This window comes from Heterocephalus glaber, unplaced genomic scaffold, assembly GCF_053883595.1.
Source record: "Heterocephalus glaber isolate CG9 unplaced genomic scaffold, H.glaber_assembly_v1.0 deba00001442, whole genome shotgun sequence".
Lineage (NCBI taxonomy): Eukaryota > Metazoa > Chordata > Mammalia > Rodentia > Bathyergidae > Heterocephalus > Heterocephalus glaber.
This window is the reverse complement of record NW_028258296.1, coordinates 10573045-10591258: the sequence shown is the minus strand read 5'-3', so window position 1 is coordinate 10591258 and position 18214 is coordinate 10573045. Positions and strand designations below refer to the sequence as shown.

Here is an 18214-nt window from a genome sequence, read left to right as displayed (position 1 = left end):
AAAACCTTCTAATGGAAGTGGATCTTGACAATGAAAAATCCTTTGGTTATTCTGAATCCCTGATGTGTCTAGATGTGTGATAATTCTAGTGTTTGGACCAGGATATTGAGACTGCAGAACTGGGCAATCTATTAGAATGAAAACTATTCAGGCACCGAGAAATAGATAATCCCACAATATGTGCACATATACTAAGGTGGGCAACTGACTGGTCAGTGGAAAACAGAGTTGTCGGGGATAGTTTGGAGCACAATAAACTAGGCACTGAAGACATTCTAAGTGATGAAGATCTTCTGAAAACATCTATTATTCAAAACTGTGTTTTTGTTGCTCTGATATTCATTCTTTTCTCTCTTACCAGCTCTGGGTAGCCCCAATTATTCAGAGACATTTGGTATATAGTGCGCATAATTTATGTTAGGTATTTTTTCTCTGAAGACAGTGAAATAATGCAGTAGTTTTAAGAAAGATGAAAAATTTAAGACTCACATAGTGAAAAAACTGCCACTTAACTCAGAATTGCAAGATGATATGCAAGACCCCAAAGAGCACACCAGAAATGGAAGCTCACAGCTAAAGATGGGTATGAAGATACAAGGTCTCCTAGAATTTCACAGGTGTTTTGGAGAAGTTTTTGACATCTGTGAATTTAGTTTAGAAGTTGAGGTAATGTTGTCTGTATTTAAAAGGGAAGCAAAATGCTACGTAACATATCATCACAGAATAAATATGGAAATGGCTGAAAAACAAATGTGAAAAAGAGATTGCAAACTATCACTACACAAAACTTCACCAGGCAAAAAATAGAATAGTAGACTGAATCATCAAAAGACAGTCTTCCCTAGAGAAATATGAGCTGTAAAAACAGAGCCAGGCAAGGAAGCGAGGGTGAGATGGCCACAATATTCATTTCCTCTCAATGCCAAGTATAACTCAATACCAATCTTGTAAAATATCTTTCCTTTGTAGTTTCTCTGCAACTTTGCCTTCATACAGAATTATAAAGTCAGAGAGTTTGTTATTACTGCATATAAGAAGAAATTATATGCTTTGAAAAGGATATTTCATTATTTTTGCTAATTGGAACAGTTCAGTGGGAATTAGAAAGTATTTAGATTTTGGTTATGATTTCAATGTATAGACCATATTTGCTGAAGAACTGGATGAAACAGAAGGAAGAATGTGAAGAGTCATGTCTGATTTCTAAGTTTTTGACTTGAGCAACTTGTAGATGATCTGGTTATTTCTCTAGACTAAAAAGATCATCAGGATTGATAAAGGGAAGATACAAGTCCTTTAAATGAAAATACCTATTTAAACTTCTTTAGTGAGGGGCAAATGTGTACCTAAATTTACCATTCAATGTTGCATATATTACAATGGTTAGGAAAGACAACTTCAAAAATAGTATCAATGAAATATATAAAATAGACTTTTTGCCTAGGAAGTAATATGGCTAAAGATACTTTTTTGCTTATTTATTTCTGTCATGGGAAATTATGGCATGCTTGTCATCTAAAGATACATAGAATGAAGATACAAGAAACACAGATAACTTCACCAATTACTACTTTGGTTATAGAATTCGTGGCAAATATTTCTTCTGTATTTAAATATCAGCAGTTGTAATAAGTAAAAAGGAATTTTGCTAAAATGCTGCTTTCTCCCTCTCTGCCTATAAACAGGCTATTTTCCAAAACAGCTCTTAATTTAACTGGATAACTAGAAGAACTCTTAACTTTAATCTATTACAATAAGTGATTATTTTTCTTATTACATTTTGTTGAAAATGGATTCTAGTGATATATAATTAGTGACTTAATAAGTTAATGTACCTGTATATTCAAAACTTGGCACTTCGATCCCTTATTATGGTCATTATTTTTTGGTGTTGTCAGTTTTCTAGATGTAGGTTTCACTAAAAATGTTTGAAACTTTTCTGAAGAACAGCATATTGGTGGATATAATTTACTTTCTCAAACCCCAAGGCTAAAAGGAATAGGAAAGAAACCAATTATGTAAAAACTTCATTGAGGAGTACAACACTTTCAACCTGGAAATGAAATGAACACTTACTCGATTTCAAAAGAATTGTTTTAAAAGATTCTTGCTTCAAGATGCAAATGCTTTAATTCTTTCCTGGGCAGTGCAATTTAGCAAGGAGGTGCTAAATTAAAAGTAACTTGAACCACATGAACGTTCTGTAGGGAGAAAAGATGGGACACTGGTGAATAAAACAAAAACAAAAATTCACATGTGCAGATTACTTAGCCACACAGTGTTGGCTGTAGTAAAGATTTTTAAAGCTTTTAAGGAGGCTGGGAATTCAAGAATCTTATTAGCCAAACATCATAAAATAGTGCCCAAAGAATATAGATATTAGAGTTTAGATTGTTTCAGCAATGAATTGAAGTACCACTGAAGGACATAATTATGGCAGATAGATAGCTGAGAAATGATGCTAGCAGATGGGTTACATGAGTGTGCAGCAATCAGAAATGAATTGCTGTTCGAATGCTTGAAAATTATACATGTGATGGCTAAGGAATCCTTGCAGCCAGAGGCTTCAAAAAGAGACTACTTGTACAACCCACCCCAAAAGAAACATTGACTGTTAGTTTCAATCGCTTATTCGCTACGGCAACAATACCTGTGGGATGAACCACATTGACACAAATGTCAACAATCAAGGGTCTTTATAGGGGGGTGATAATAGTTACTTGCCACAGGTAACTCCCCTCTTTACCCCACAGGCCCCAATACCTAGACAGTAACGAGTCAGATGCTTTTATTATTCCTTTACTCCAAATTTTAACCTAACTTAAAATGGTGGTCTTTTACACACAGCCAAATTGGAAAGTTTGATGCAACTGGAAGATCTGGTTTATTGCATCTCAAATAGGTAAGTCTGCAAGGAACAGGACTGGAGCTTTCCAACCATACTGTTTTAACTTGCCTTTAATCATATAGAGTTGAAAATCTAACAAGAAATTCCCGTGTATATAAATAAATGGGAATATAAAAAACACTATTATTAAACAGTGTAGCACACTGAAATTGGAAGGAATGGGAAATAATCACGGATGAAGTTAAAAGAATATTAACACAACTTTACTAAGTACAAGCACTAGCAGTTTTCTTCAACCTTAATAGCAATTAGCTTTGCTTAAGCAAAATTTTAGAGGTAAAAAAAAATGCAATTAAGTAGTTAATAGTCTCCACTGAGTTCTTACATGAGATAAATTCAATGATTTTTTTCTTTAGTTGTTGGTATAGACGAGAACTTGCTTTTAATGAACTGAACAACAAAAGAACACCTAAAATTGAATAGTTTTGAGCATACTAATTTTTTCTCTCCATCTTAATTTTGCTAGATTAGATTGAGATGACATAATTCTGAAGCTATACTTTTTTCAAGTCAAGATAGTGTTACGATATACATGAAGGAAATCTCTGATTTTGTGTAATATACTTAATACTTGTACACAAGACAGCCATGTACATATATTTTTGGTAGGTAAATTTTAGGTTAGGATCCATTATTGAACTTGGTAATCTTTATATAACATGGAAAGTACGAGCTATAGAAGATGAATTGATTACCATCAATTTTAGGATTTATTTTGGATTAATGCCATCAAATTTTGCCACTTTATCACTTGGAATTTTAAAGATCTTTTTCTTTCGTTTAGATAAGAAATGTCAAAGTTATAATACCAAATGCAAGATATTTTACATGTGCTTCAGTCATTGTTAATCTTTAGCTCATCAATAAGTATACAGAGTACAATTAGTTATAAGGAATAGCAGTCCTTCATAAACTTGAGTATACTGTTTAAATGCTGTGCCTTTATGAAATAAAAATTGTAACTCAAGAAGAACCATTTAATTACATGTTTATACATCTAGGCCTTTTACTGATGGTAAAATTCAGAGAAGGAAAAAGTATATTCTTTTATATTGATGAGCTACATGAAAGTCTGAAAAATTGCACTGTCATAAAATTTAGTCATTTCTTATCAAAAATATTTCTCCCTTTATAATGTGCCCTATAAGATACACTATACTCAGGGATTGAATGTAAGAGTGACTTGACATTTTTTTCCCCTAGGGCTTTTAATGAAATACACATTTAGGATAAAATCATTTCCTAATACTTTTTTCCTTTGTATTTCAACATCCCTGAAAGTAGAATGTGTCTTGGAATTCATAGTGCTTTAGAAAACTATGAGTATGGCAAGTCATGAAATCATAACTTGCTTCTATGTGAACTTGATCATAGTTGTGCTTGTGACTGTCTCTTCATTGAGTATGATATATATGTACACTGATACTAAACACCAAATAATAGATCTCAAGGCAAGGGACACTGAAAACCCTTTTGAAAAAATATAATTTCAACTAGAATCCATATATTGTGCAGGAATTATGATAAAAATCAAGATTAGGTGAAATACAATATTGAACACTTAATGAATGATAAACACATATTTCCTGAAAGCTTTGCAAGTATATCAATAAATGCTAAGCAACAGCTATAATGTATTTTTATTTTCTCCCTAGGAAGAACTTTGAAAAAGCAACAACACACAAACAATTAAATCCAACAAACTATATATGGCTTACCAATTATTTTCACAGTGACATTCGTATGAAATCACTTTGTCAGAAACCTCCCCTTGACCTTGAATTGAAGTCACTTATTTTCCAGGGACATGACTAAGGCAAAGATGAAACTGATTTTTTCAAATACTAAAGCATCGGTATCAGAACCATCAGAACAAGTGTTGGGTATCTGTAGCCTGGTAGGAAGTCCAGATAATAGTGTAGTAGGCACTCTTAGAAAATGCAGCTTATTTAAGTCTAAAAGAGCTTTTTCTTTTTTTTTTCCTTAGATTTTTTTATTGGTACATTTTAGATATACAATACATTTACATTTATAATTGGGTACCTATACCTTTACATGATATATCTTGGTTCTTATTTTTTCCCCATTTCCTGTCCTCCCTTCACCCTCTCCACCCTTCCTTATTATTATTTTTTTGTATAACTTTATTATCAAACGCACACATATAAAAAAATTAAAATTATTCAAAGAAAAACAATGCAAGGGAAAAAAAACTATAATAATATTCAAATGTAGTAGAACTCAACCAAAGCAAAACTGAAAATTATTTAAACATTTTTCCATATAATTTTAAAAACATCTCAAGCATTAACAAGACATCAGAGGATGTGATTTGTTTTAGAAAGATTTTCAAAACTAATATTGAACAAATAGTGGTCTGGAAAAAAATTCTAATTAGCTAGTAGACTCCATGTAGGCCAGATTTTTTTAAATTCAAATTTCAATACAGTCATATGACACGAAATGGAAATATAATCTGAGAAATATGTTATTAGGCAATTTCATCCGTGTGTATCGCAAGGTACCACACAGAGTGCCAACTTCTAACTGCAAATTGAAAAGGTATACGTCAATCATCTGTAATGGCCCCTTGATATTACACAAATATGGAGTTAAACACGAGATACATGAGGCTACCACTGGGATACCAGCAAACTGTTTTACAGTAAACTCTTTTATATAAGTAGGATTATACACTAAAGGATGAAAAGCACAGCATATTACGATAAGTACCTAAAACAGTAACAGTCATTTATCACACTATCAAGTACTGTATACTGTACATAGTTGTATGTGCTTCTTCTGGAAACATACCCTCCTCTCCTTTGATCTCAGTGAGTCTTTCTTCCCATCCCACTGATGAGCTCTAGCCTAGTCTCTGTCTACATCTCTTCCGAGAGTTTTAAACACAATCTATATATGGATTCTTTCCAGATTCCAGCCTGTAACTCTGATCTCTCCCCTTCCCCTCCTGCCACGCCTTCAGCCTTTTCTTCATATTTCAAATTATCCATTATTCATTTTAACCATTTTAATCCTTAATTAAACTTTCAGTTTCTCACACTAGAAAAACTATTCACTATTTACACGTGTGTCCTATTTATTTCACTTAAGAGGATGGCCTCAATATGCATCCATTTATCTATAAATGTCTGTAGTTTCTCATTCATTATGGCTGAGTAGTACTCCATTTTATATAAAAAAAACACAAAACACATCTTCTTTATCCAGCCTCCAGTTGATGGGCCCTTGGGCTGTTTCCAAGCTTTACCTATTACAAACTGTGCCGCTATAAACATAGGTGCACATGTATCACTGTAGTGTGATTCTTTTAATTCTTTTGGGAAGATACCCAGCAGGGGATAGCTGGGTCAAATGGGACCTCTAAGCCTAGTTCTTTGCATATCTCCATACTGATTTCCATAGTGGTTGCACCAGTTTGCACTCCCACCAACAATGGAAAAGCGTTCCTTTCTCCCCCAAACCATGCCAGCACTTGCTATTGGATGAATTTTTTATAAAAGCCATTCTTTTTGGGGTGAGGTGGAATCTCAGTGTTGTTTTCATCTGCATCTCTAGAATAACTAGTGATGTTGAACATTTTTTCATATATTTATTTGCTGCTTTTACTTCTTTGTCTGAGAAATGTCTGTTCATTTCAGATGCCCATTTTTGAATTGGATCTTTGAATTTGGGGGGTGTAATTTTTTTCAGTTGTTTATACATTCTAGATAGTAGTCCTTTGTCTGAGGTACAGCTGCTGAAAATTTTTTCCCACATTGTAGGTTGTCTCTTAGCTCTGTTGGTGGTTTCTCTTGCAATGCAGAAGCTTTTTAATAAGATGAGATCCCAGTTGTTGATTCTTTGTGCTAGTACTCGTGCTACTGAGGTTTTGTTCATAAAGTCTTTTCCTATGCCAATGTCTTCAAGAGTTCTACCTAACTTCCAGCAAATTTAATATTTCTGTCTTAATATTTAGGTCTTTAGTCCAGCATGGTGATAGGTATGGGTCTAGTTTCAATCTTTGGCAGGTTGAAATCCAGTTTTTCCAACAACATTTATTAAATAGGCTATCTTTCCTCCAATGAGGATGGATGGCTCCTTTGTCAAACATGAGGTGGCTGAATATGTTTGCAGTTGTTTTTGCATCTTGTAGTCTATTCCACTGATCCTCAGGTCTGTTTCTTTGCCAGTACCACACTGTTTTTATCACAGTAGCTTTGTAGCATAGTTTCAAGTTGGGGATTGTAATACCCCCAGCAATATCTCCGTTGCCTGGAATTTCTTTTGCTATTCTAGGTCTCTTCTGGTTCCAAATGAATTTTTGGATTATTTTCTCTAGTTCTGTGAAGTATATTGTTAGAATTTCAATCGGCATTGCATTAAACCTATTTAAGAAGTTGTGGAAGTATGGCCATTTTCACTATATTGGTTCTTCCCACCCAGGAACAAGGGATGTCTTTCCATTTTCTTATATCCTCCTCAATCTCCTTTTCAGAGTGCTTTAGTTTTCAGTGTAGACGTCTTTTGCTTCCTTCGTTAGGCTGATTCCAAGATATTTCATTTTTTTGGATGGTATTGTGAAAGGAATTGTTTCCCTAATTGCTCTCTCAGTGAGTCTATTATTTGTATATAAAAAGGCTATTGTTTTCTGAGTGTTGACCTTATATCCAGCTACTCTACTGAATCTGTCAATTCAGTCTAGAAGTCTTTTGGCAGAGGATTTTGGATCTTCTATGTAAAGTATCATATCATCAGCAAATAATGACAGTTTAACTTCTTCCTTTCCTATTTTTATTTCGCTTATTTCTTTCTCTTTTCTAATTGCTGTGGCTAATGTTTTGAGAACAACATTAAACAGGAGTGGTGATACTGGGCATCCTTGTCTTATTCCTGATTTTAGCATGAAAGTTTTCAGTTTTTGACCATTTAGTATGATGTTGGCTGTTGGCTTTTCATAGATAGCCTTAATCAAGTTGAGAAAAAGAACTTCTATTCCAATTTTCTGTAGGATTTTTATCATGAATGGGTGTTGGATTTCATCAAATGCCTTTTCTGCATCCATTGAGATGATCATATGGTTTTTGTCCTTGACTCTGTTAATATAGTGTATTACATTTATTGACTTATGAATGTTGAACCATCCTTGCATACCTGGGAAAAATCCAACTTGGCCAGGATGTATGATCTTCTTGATGACCCTCTGTATGCTGTTTGCCAGTATCTTGTTGAGGATTTTTGCATCTATGTTCATTAGGGAGATTGGCCTGTAGTTCTCTTTTTGGGTTGGGTCTTTCTCTGGTTTTGGAATCAAAGTAATACTTGCTTCCAGGAATGAATTTGGAAGACTTGCTTCCTGTTCAATTTCCTTAAAGAGTAACGGCAATAGTTCTTCTTTAAATGTCTTTTAGAATATAGCAGTGAAGCCATCAGGACTTGGGCAGTTCTTTGTTGGTAAATTTTTAATTAATTTTGAATTTCACTCACTGTAATTTGGGTGTTTATAATTTCTATATCTTCTTTATTTAACTTTGGAAATTTGTATGTATCTGGGAATCCATCCATATCTTCTGTGTTTGCAATTTTATTAGAGTACAGGTTCTCTAAGTAGGTACTGATGATCCACTGGATTTCTACAGGGTTTGTTGTGACTTCTCCTTTTCCATTCTTAATTGCATGGATTTGAGCTTTTTCTTTCCTTTTTATGATAAGTTTGGCTAAGCGTTTATCAATTTTCTTTATTCTTTTGAAAAACCAACTCTTTGATTCACTGATTTTTTTGTATCATTCTCTTAGTCTCCATTGCATTGATTTCTGCTCTGATCTTTGTAATTTCCTCTCTTGTATGAGCTTTGGGTTTGTTATGCTCTTCTTTTTCTAGGAGCTTGAGGTTCTGCATTCGGTTATTTATTTGAGTTCTCTGTTTTCCTAGTATGGGCATTGACTGCCTTGAATTTCCCATGTAGGACTGCTTTCATTGTGTCCCATAGATTCCTGTATGTTGTACTGGCATTATCATTTACTTGTAGAAACTCTTTAATTTCTTCTTTAATTTCCTCTGTGACCCATGGTTGTTCAGGAGGGTGTTATTCAATTTCCATGTGTTTGTGGGAGTTTTGCAGTTTCTTATGTCATTGATCTCCAATTTTATTGTCCTATGGTCTGATAATATACAGGGGCTAACTTCAATTCTGTTATATTTACTTCGACATCTCCTATGAGCTGGTATGTGGTCTATTTTGGAGAATGACCCATGTGCCACTGAAAAGAATGTGTATTCTGAATTTGTGAGGTGGGACACTCTGTAAACATCTATTAAGTCCATTTGTTCAATAGCTTGGTTCAGTTCTAGGATTTTGTTGTCATTTTTTTGTCTAGATGATTTGTCTATTTGTGATAGTGGAGTATTAAAGTCCCCCAGTACAATTGTATTAGTGCTTATTGGGTTTTTCATGCCCATTAATATTTGTTTTGTGTATTTGAGTGCATTTGTATTTGGCGCATATATATTTATGCTTGTCATCTTTTCCTCTTGGACTGTTTCCTTCACAAGGATGTGGTGACCATCTTTGTCTCTTTGTCTCTCTTAATTAGTTTTGTTTTGAAATCTACTTTGTCTGCAAATAAAATTTCCACCCCTGCTTTTTCTGGGTTCCTGTGGTATGTAGAACTGTTTTCCATCCTTTTACTTTCAGTTGATGTGTTTATTTTTGAGTTAGGTGTGTTTCTTGCATACAGCATATTGTTGGATTTTGCTTCTTAATTCATTGTGTCAATCTATTACTTTTCATTGGTGAACTGAGACCATTAACATTGATAGCTATAATTGATAGATATTGACTTATACTCATCATGATGTTTTACTATTGTTGGCTCTTTTATTTCTTATATTTTTCTCCCTTTCCCTTTAGTTTCTTACCTTGCCTGGTAGCTTCCCTCTGTTGGCCCTCATGGAGTTGTGACCTTCACTGTCTTTTTCCAGGATATTGCTTAGGATTGTTTGGAGTGCTGCTTTGTTGTTCATGAAATTTCTCAGATGTTCTTTGTCATGGAAGTATCGAATTTTCCCATCAATTTTGAAAGATAATTTTGCAGGATACAACAGTCTAGGTTTGAAGTTCTTTTTGGGCTTGAAATACTTTACTCCAGGGTCTCCTTGATTTGATGGTTTGTGTTGAAAAATCTGCCGTGATTCTGATGGGCTTTCCTTTGTAGGTGATTTGTTCCTTTTCTCTAACTGCATGTATGATTTTGTTCTTCTGTTGGGTTTCTGGGATCTTGACTATGATATGTCTAGGCATAGATTTTCTTTGATCATGGCTAGTTGGAGTTCTATATGGCTCACTTATCTGTATGTCCAATTCTCTAACTCTGGCTGGGAAGTTTTCTAGCATTACTTCTGTGAATAGTTTTTTTTTTTTTTATGTCAATTGTACTTTCTCCTGCTTTTTTGTGGATTCCTATCAGTCTTGTGTTATTCTTCTTTGCATCAACTAGCAGCTGCTGGATTTATTTCTCATGGTCCCTTACTATTTTTAAGAAATCTCTGTTTCCATGGTCCTTAACCACAATCCCATTTTCTTTATCTGGTATTCTATCTTCACATTCCCTTAATCTGCTATGCATGATTTTAATGGAGTTTTTAATCTCCTGAATATCTATTTTAATCTGTTTCATTAATTTCATTTCTTTCTTGTATTGGGAGTTCATGGTTTCCATTTCTTTCTTATGCTGGGCCTTCATGATTTCCACCATGATTCTGAGCACATCTATTTTTTTTTTTTATCTGTTTCTGTTCTAGAGCCTCTAATCATGTCTTTCACTCTGCTCACCATCTCTGTAGTTATCTGGAAGATTATTTCTGCTTCAAATTTTTCTAGAGCCTCATTCATCTGTTTTGTTACTTCCTGTGCTATCAGTTCAGGGTGTCCAGGTGGTTGATTTTCAGACTTTACCAACTCATTTTCTCCAGAATTTTCTTTTTGTGGGGTGAAAGTCTGAGTTTGTGTCTTGCTTAAATGTCCTCTCATTTTTGTTTTTGGTACAGTCCTTCATTTAGTTCCTGGGTTGCAAGTTTGAAGTTGCTTGTTTTAAGTATCTTTGCTGATGTATTAAGAACCCTTATGGAATGATTGCTTCTCAGAGGTGTCTTCTAGTTATACCTGGTCTTTAGGTTTTGAGTCTCTAATAGCTCTGAGGCTATGTCATTTTCATTATACCAGGAAGGACAGCTGATTAGATCCCTTACAACTCCTTAGCCCAAGTGATACAATTAGCAACACAATATCATCAAGTACCTCTTAGAAAATGACAATATTAACCATATGAATTAAATCAAGATCAAGTACCAATCCAACATATGTTTATAGTGATTAAACTCTTCACTATAGTAACTTTACCCTTCCAGATGGGGAGTTAGAAGGAGTTGGGGGAGGAATAGGTAGGTAAAGGCATAGGGGAGGGTTAGCAGTGAGGTCAGAGGGCACAGGTGAGAGGAGAGAGAAGAAAAGAAAAATAAATTAGAAATACGAATTAGGGTCAGAACAGGAACACAAAGGGAGATGAAGAACAAAGTGGGACAGGGAGGGAGAGAGAGAATGAGAGAAGAAAAGAGAAAAAGAAAAAAAAGAAAAAGAAAAATTTTAAAAGAGCAGGAAAAGAAAAAGAGCCAAAAAATAGTGGTAATTTTGAAAATAACAAATAAAAAATTAAAATGAAGGGCCTTCTTCAGGGTATGTCTCTGCTGTCACAATAAACAACGTGGGCATCAGTGTGCAGTTATAAATCAACAAGTCTCAGTAAGCCATTCACAGACCTGTGAGATTCAGGCAGATCTCTGGGTGCAAGTCCCAAGTTGAGCTCCCTATCCTCCTGCAGGGTTGAATTCTGCAAGGTTCTATTACAGATTCCAGCTGCCTTTCCCCTGACGATAGTCCAGGTTCAAATGGGAGGTGATGATCCCTCCAACTTACCAAGTATGGTGGTCTGGTGTGCCTTTATTGCAGAGATACTCTTCACCTTTCCAGTGGGCTTCAGTCTTCATCACGGATCCTGTAAGGGGCCCTCTCTGTGTTGTTCACTTCTGCAATTAAGAAAAATGGCCTTCATGTCCCCCTGTGCCTCTGTAGTGTGGAAGCAGGTAGCTACACAGCCAAAAGCTCTGTAGCTCCACATCCTTCCTTATTTACAAAGACTTTGTTTCCATTTTCTTCTTTTCTCATAATTTTTACTTTCCCTTCTTTCCACTACCCCTCCCACTTCTCCTACCCCTTTGGACCTTTTCTTCCTATTTCCCATTATCAATTATTCATTTTAATCATTAATTACACTTTCAGTTTCTCATACCAGAGATACTATTTGGTATTTACACCTGTGTCCTATTTATTTCACTTATGAGTATGTCCTCAATATGCATCCATTTATCTATAAATGTCTGTAGCTTCTCATTCATTATGGCTGAGTAGTACTCCATTTTATATTAAAAAACCCCCACAAAACACATCTTCTTTATCCAGTCTCCAGGTGATGGGCACTTGGGCTGTTTCCAAGCTTTTGCTATTACAAACTGTGCCACTATAAACATGGGTGCACATATATCACTGTGGTATGATTCTTTTAATTCTTTTGGGAAGATACCCAGTAGAGGAATAACTGGGTCAAATGGGACCTTTATTCCTAGTTCTTTGAGATATCTCCATACTGATTTCCACAGTGGTTGCACCAGTTTGCACTCCCACCAACAATGAAGAAGGGTTCCTTTCTCCTCACAACCCTGCCAACATTTGTGGCTGGTTGATTTCCTTATAGTAGCCATTCTTTCTGGGGTGAGGTGGAATCTCAGTGTTGTTTTCATCTGCATCTCTTGAATAACCAGTGATGTTGAACATTTTTTCATATGTTTATTTGCTGCTTTTACTTCCTTGTTGGAGAAATGTCTGTTCATTTCAGATGCCCATTTTTGAACTGGGTCTTTAAATTTGAGGGGTCTGATTTTTTTTAAAGTTCTTTGTATATTCTAGATAGTAATCCTTTGTCTGAGGTATTGCTAAAATATTTTTCCCACATTGTAGGTTGTCTCTTAGCTCTGTTTGTGGTTTCTCTTGCAGTGAAGAAGCTTTTTAATAAGATGAGATCCCAGTTGTTGATTGTTTGTGCTAGTTCCTGTGATACTGAGGTTTTGTTCATAAAGTCTTTTTCTGTGTCAGTGTCTTCAAGAGTTCTCCCTATCTTCCAGCAAGTTTAGTGTTTCTGTTTTAATATTTAGATCTTTAATCCACTTTGATCTTAGTTTATTGCATGGTGATAGATATGGGTCTAGTTTTAATCTTTGGCAGGTTTAAATCCAATTCTTTCAATTAAAGTAAAATAAATGTCTAAGAAAGTAATGTTCCTTAGTTTTTTTAAAAAATGGCAGCTTTACTAATAACTTTGATGGCATGGAAGACAGTACTGAGAGGACCGACAGGGAGCAATTCTGAGTTGACAGTGGTTCCAAAGAATTTTTTTTTTTTTTCTTTTGGTACTAAGAATCAAACTCGGGTCCTTGTGCTTGCAAGGCAAGCGATGGAACCTGATTCCAAAGAATGTTAATCTAAATCTGCAATATCTTAGAAGTATCTCCATATTTTATTTTTTGTTCCATTGTACGTATACTAAAGGTTGAATAAAATTATGTATAAATTCACTTAAAATGTAGCTCCAATAAATATGTTTCAAGTAACAAGAAACAATTGTCATACTTTATTGATAGTATTTTTTTCTTTCTCGTAGAACACAAAATAATGATCCTTATAACTGATAGCACTTTAGGTAAAATTAATCTTGAATATTTAATGAGCAACAAATATATCCTGGGAAAGTTCTGACAGTAACTACTACATATTTTATTTTCTCCTTTGGAAAAATATATATTACCTATAAATAATGTAATTGAGGATTTCAGACAAGTCACTTCTAGTTTACCAATTATTTTATATTGACATTAATATATAAATAAAAGTAGCAAAGACCAATTTTTATGCTGATTTGTTAATTTAAAATACAAAACTCTGACAAATTCTGACTGCTTGACTTTGCTATGAAGACATTTCACTTACATGTTTATACCAAAATAGGAACACATAGTGTGGGATTACAGCCCATTTTTATTACCTTGGAGTTGTTTACATCTGTGTAATATCTAAGTTTTCCTATTCTTCTCCCTCCTTCCTGCTGTGTACCTTTCGGACAATTATTACTTCTCAGCATCAACATCAGTATGTGGACAGAAAATAAACGGAAAGTAAAATCAGTCCATCTGGTAACTTAATTCTGTGAAAAGGATTATTGAGAGGATGAAAGTAATGTCCACAGTGAAATTACATGATTAATATTATTTCTATCATTTTCCTACAAGATAACTGCATTTTGTGTATACACAGAAACACACACACACACATGCACACACACACACACAGATCTTTTATTGTGAAATGGAACATTTAAGAAAATTGGTAAGATACATGAACATGTTAAAGTGTACAGATAAAATACATATATTGTGTTTCATTTTGATAAGATGATTAAATGAGATGCAAATAATTACCAGTTTTAGAGCTCTCTGTATCTACTAAACCATAAAAATAAAAATATATTGGACATTAATTTAATCTGATTTGTCATCTATGGATTTGTCTCTGAAAAAAAGTATTCTTAAACTACCTGAAAGACCCTAAACATTTTATTAGTATAAATAATAGGACTACATTTAGAAAGTCTAACATTTATTAGATGAACAAAACAGTGCTCCACAAATTCATCCTTATTAAACAGAAAATTAAAATAGTGAAACACATTGAGGAGTATCCCTTTTCTTTGTCTTGAAAGACTTCCATCAAAAGGCAATTTATTTGTAATTTTTTGTTAATATTACACTGCAGTAATTATATTAAGTCATTATTTGCTTTACTGAAATAAGATCTACAGGAAATGCTGTTTTTGGAATCTTGTAAGTATACAAAATATATAATATTTAAGGCATCTATAATATATACAATATTTAAGATATTGCTAAATGAGATTTATTTTTAATTAAACTAATTTCTAGAAAAATTTTCTCCCTAAAAGCTATCATGTCTTCTACATCTTTGTAGATGATCATTTCTTCAATGGATACCAGCTGGTAGCTACTCAGATTGAATGATGAATTGCTCTTTATAGCATTTAACATCTTCAGAGATGTTGTAACTGATTCACTCAGAGAAGAACAAACTGGGAAAATGCGAGCAGTCCACAAACTGAATTGTGCCTTGCTTCCTGAGAACAGCTCCTCTGTAACTTTGAGATTCCAAATATCTAGGCATGATCGAAGACTGACTCCAAGGAACTGAAGTAACTTTGTATGTAATAATGTCTTAATTTTGTTTTTTAAGTTGTCTTGGACTCCAAATGCCATAGTTGAATACTTCAAGTGTCCATTTATCTTCAAACTTAAGGAACACAGAAAAGAATATGCAGGCACGACAGCATTGGAAATGATGTGAGAATTGCTAATAATGCAGTTTTCTCCAATGGACACATCTGGCCCCAATCTGGTGTACTCTACAACTGAGCCAGGTGCCACACAACATCCTGAACCCAGTATACTGTGAATGATACAGGATGTCCTACCAGAACATTTTGGAGTATATGAAAGGATACTAAAAGCTACTGACTGTAAACTGAGCTCTAACTTTAAACTGCTATCTGAAGTAAAATGGAACAAATACTCTTCAGTTGTCCCGATGTGATAAAACTTGGAGTTATTAAGAACAACAACATTTAGTGATGTTCCTTTAAGAAGATGAAATATTCTCTCCCTTATATCTAGCAACTCTGATTCTTCTTTAGTGACATTTGACGTGTTCCTGGTGTACTCCACAGTTGCTCCGGGTCCCAGTGCCTGCAGAAAGTCACCATAGGCATCTACTTCACAGTTCAGTGTGCCTATTTCTTCATAAAAATCAAGTAACTTTTTTGCAGATTTATGATCCATGTAAAATAGGCTATCAGTGTAGACATATTCAGAATCTAAGTGAGGATAGGCAGCATCTCCTCTTGCAAAGTCCTGTGGACACAAATTTCTAGGTCTACACACAGCACAAAGTTGATGCATATTTTCTACACTGGGCTTATGAAGGAAACGGTGGCAACACCTATATTCAAGATCTCTATGTTTTGACTCGTTAAAAGGATCTAAGATGAATACTCCATGTGTGGTACCTACAGTCAAACTAGAAGGATGAGCTAATGCAGTGAAGCCAGGTTTGTCAAATCTAATATAATCAAATTCTCCAATACTATATAGTTCAATATCATCCGCACAGGTAACCACAATTCCAGGATTCATATGTGAGGGGAAATCAATGTACATGGCTAGTTTTAATTCTAACATCTGATAAATTGGGTTACCAAATGGTAAAGCAGTAAAAATTTTCCCCAGAGCACTTGCATTTGGAAGGCGCTGACTGTAGCCACCTATAAAAGTAAAAAACAAAACAAAATACCATTTAAAAATGTGTTGCTGTTTATAAGATTTTGAAAATCCAGAGGCATCAGTTACAATTCAAACTATCTCCACATGTATTTAATATGTACCATGTGGTACTGTAACTCAGAAAAAAACAATGTAACCAAGATTAAAAATTCAAAGAGAAATTTTGTAGCCATTTGTTATAATGCAGGTTTTTTTCCAAGATGGACTGTCCTTATTATAGTAAATTAACATCAACCTGTTTTATTATTGTTTTAATCTTTTATTAGTATATATTTGCAGTACATAATATTTACATTCCTTGTGTGGAGGTGGTACATTAACAGATCTTAGCTCCTTTTTATATCCCTTTCCCTTCCTGCCAGCCCCCCACCCTCTCTATCTCTGGATCCCCCTCCCAAAGATCTCCCTACCTCCTATTATCTAGCCTTTATTTTGCTTTTTACTTATAATTTGGGTTTCTCATATAAAAGAAACCATGCAATATTTAAGTTTACATGTCTGATTTGTTTCACTTAACATAATGGTCACAAGGTGCACTCTTAAAGATTCTAGGTTTGGAAAAAATTTGAATATACTACAGAGCCTATGAATTGTTCTGAATCAATAATAAGTAAAGATCATGTATCTACATTTTAATCTTTAAATTTTAAGAATGTTTAAACTCATACATTAAGAAACTACTTCACAGGAAAGAAGTTACAAAAAGTTAATACAGTATAATAATTCTAAGATATAACTCCAAAATATAATTATATATAACATAATTCTCTATTAAATACTTATTTCAAGATGTAATATCTTTCTTTAAATTATTACATAAAGAAAAGGTAATTTATTCAATAACATTTAAACATTTTATACTTGTTTTTCATTTAGACAAGCTTTTCCTTCTAAGATGAGTATAAGTTAATTTCTCGAAAAGTGTGTTCTCCTAAGTATGTTAAGTATGTTGTATCATTTTTTTATGTAACTATAATGAGAGGCAGCCTACCACAGAACATCAGATTAAAAAAAGAGCTCAAATTTGGTTCACCACTTTTTAGTCATTTACTTTTACTCCAAGTTACTGCAAGTCAGCAAAGGAGGGATAGTACTTGCCATATTACATTTTATGAAATCAGTAACATATAAAGCACTTGGCACATAGTATATCATCGAACAAGACAGAGTTAATAATAACTTTCTATTTTTCCCTTTTCCAGAGACTAGCCAATAGTAAATCTGAACATTAAGAAAATTGGCTACAGTTGCCTTTCAATATCCACACTGTTTCAGGATACTAGATGGATACCAAACTATGTAGATGCTCAAATCTCTTACAGAAAATGACAGTGTATGCAAATAGCCTAAATCTATCCTCTTCTATACTTTAAATCATCTCCAGATTACCTACCTCTAACTAATACAAAGTAAATGTAGTGCTTTATAAATGTTATATATTATTTAGGGAACAATGACATGTTTGGTACAGACCCATCCATTTCTTTCCCCTCAAATATTTGCTGTATCTATGGTTAGTTAAGTCCACAAATGTGGAATCCACAGATACAGAGGAACAACTATATTTTTAACCACGCAGTTTCTGGTGTCTAATTTATTTTTTATTAAATTATTAATAATAGCTTTTTTAAGAAATAAAATTATAAACTCATTTGTTTTATAGTTTCAGTCTTCAAACCAGAACTTAAATGCCCTGTATTTACATCATTTCCATACAGAATCATGGTTTTATATATATGAATCATAAAAACCAGAAAGGGCTTTAATAGGCATGTAGGTGGGGCTAAACTACG

At 34.0% G+C, this 18214-nt stretch overlaps 1 protein-coding gene across 1 annotated transcript in view; it reads right to left on the bottom strand.

The window, feature by feature from the left end:
- Tnni3k (TNNI3 interacting kinase) overlaps positions 1-18214 on the bottom strand; it is a 330025-nt gene that overhangs the window by 307812 nt on the left and 3999 nt on the right.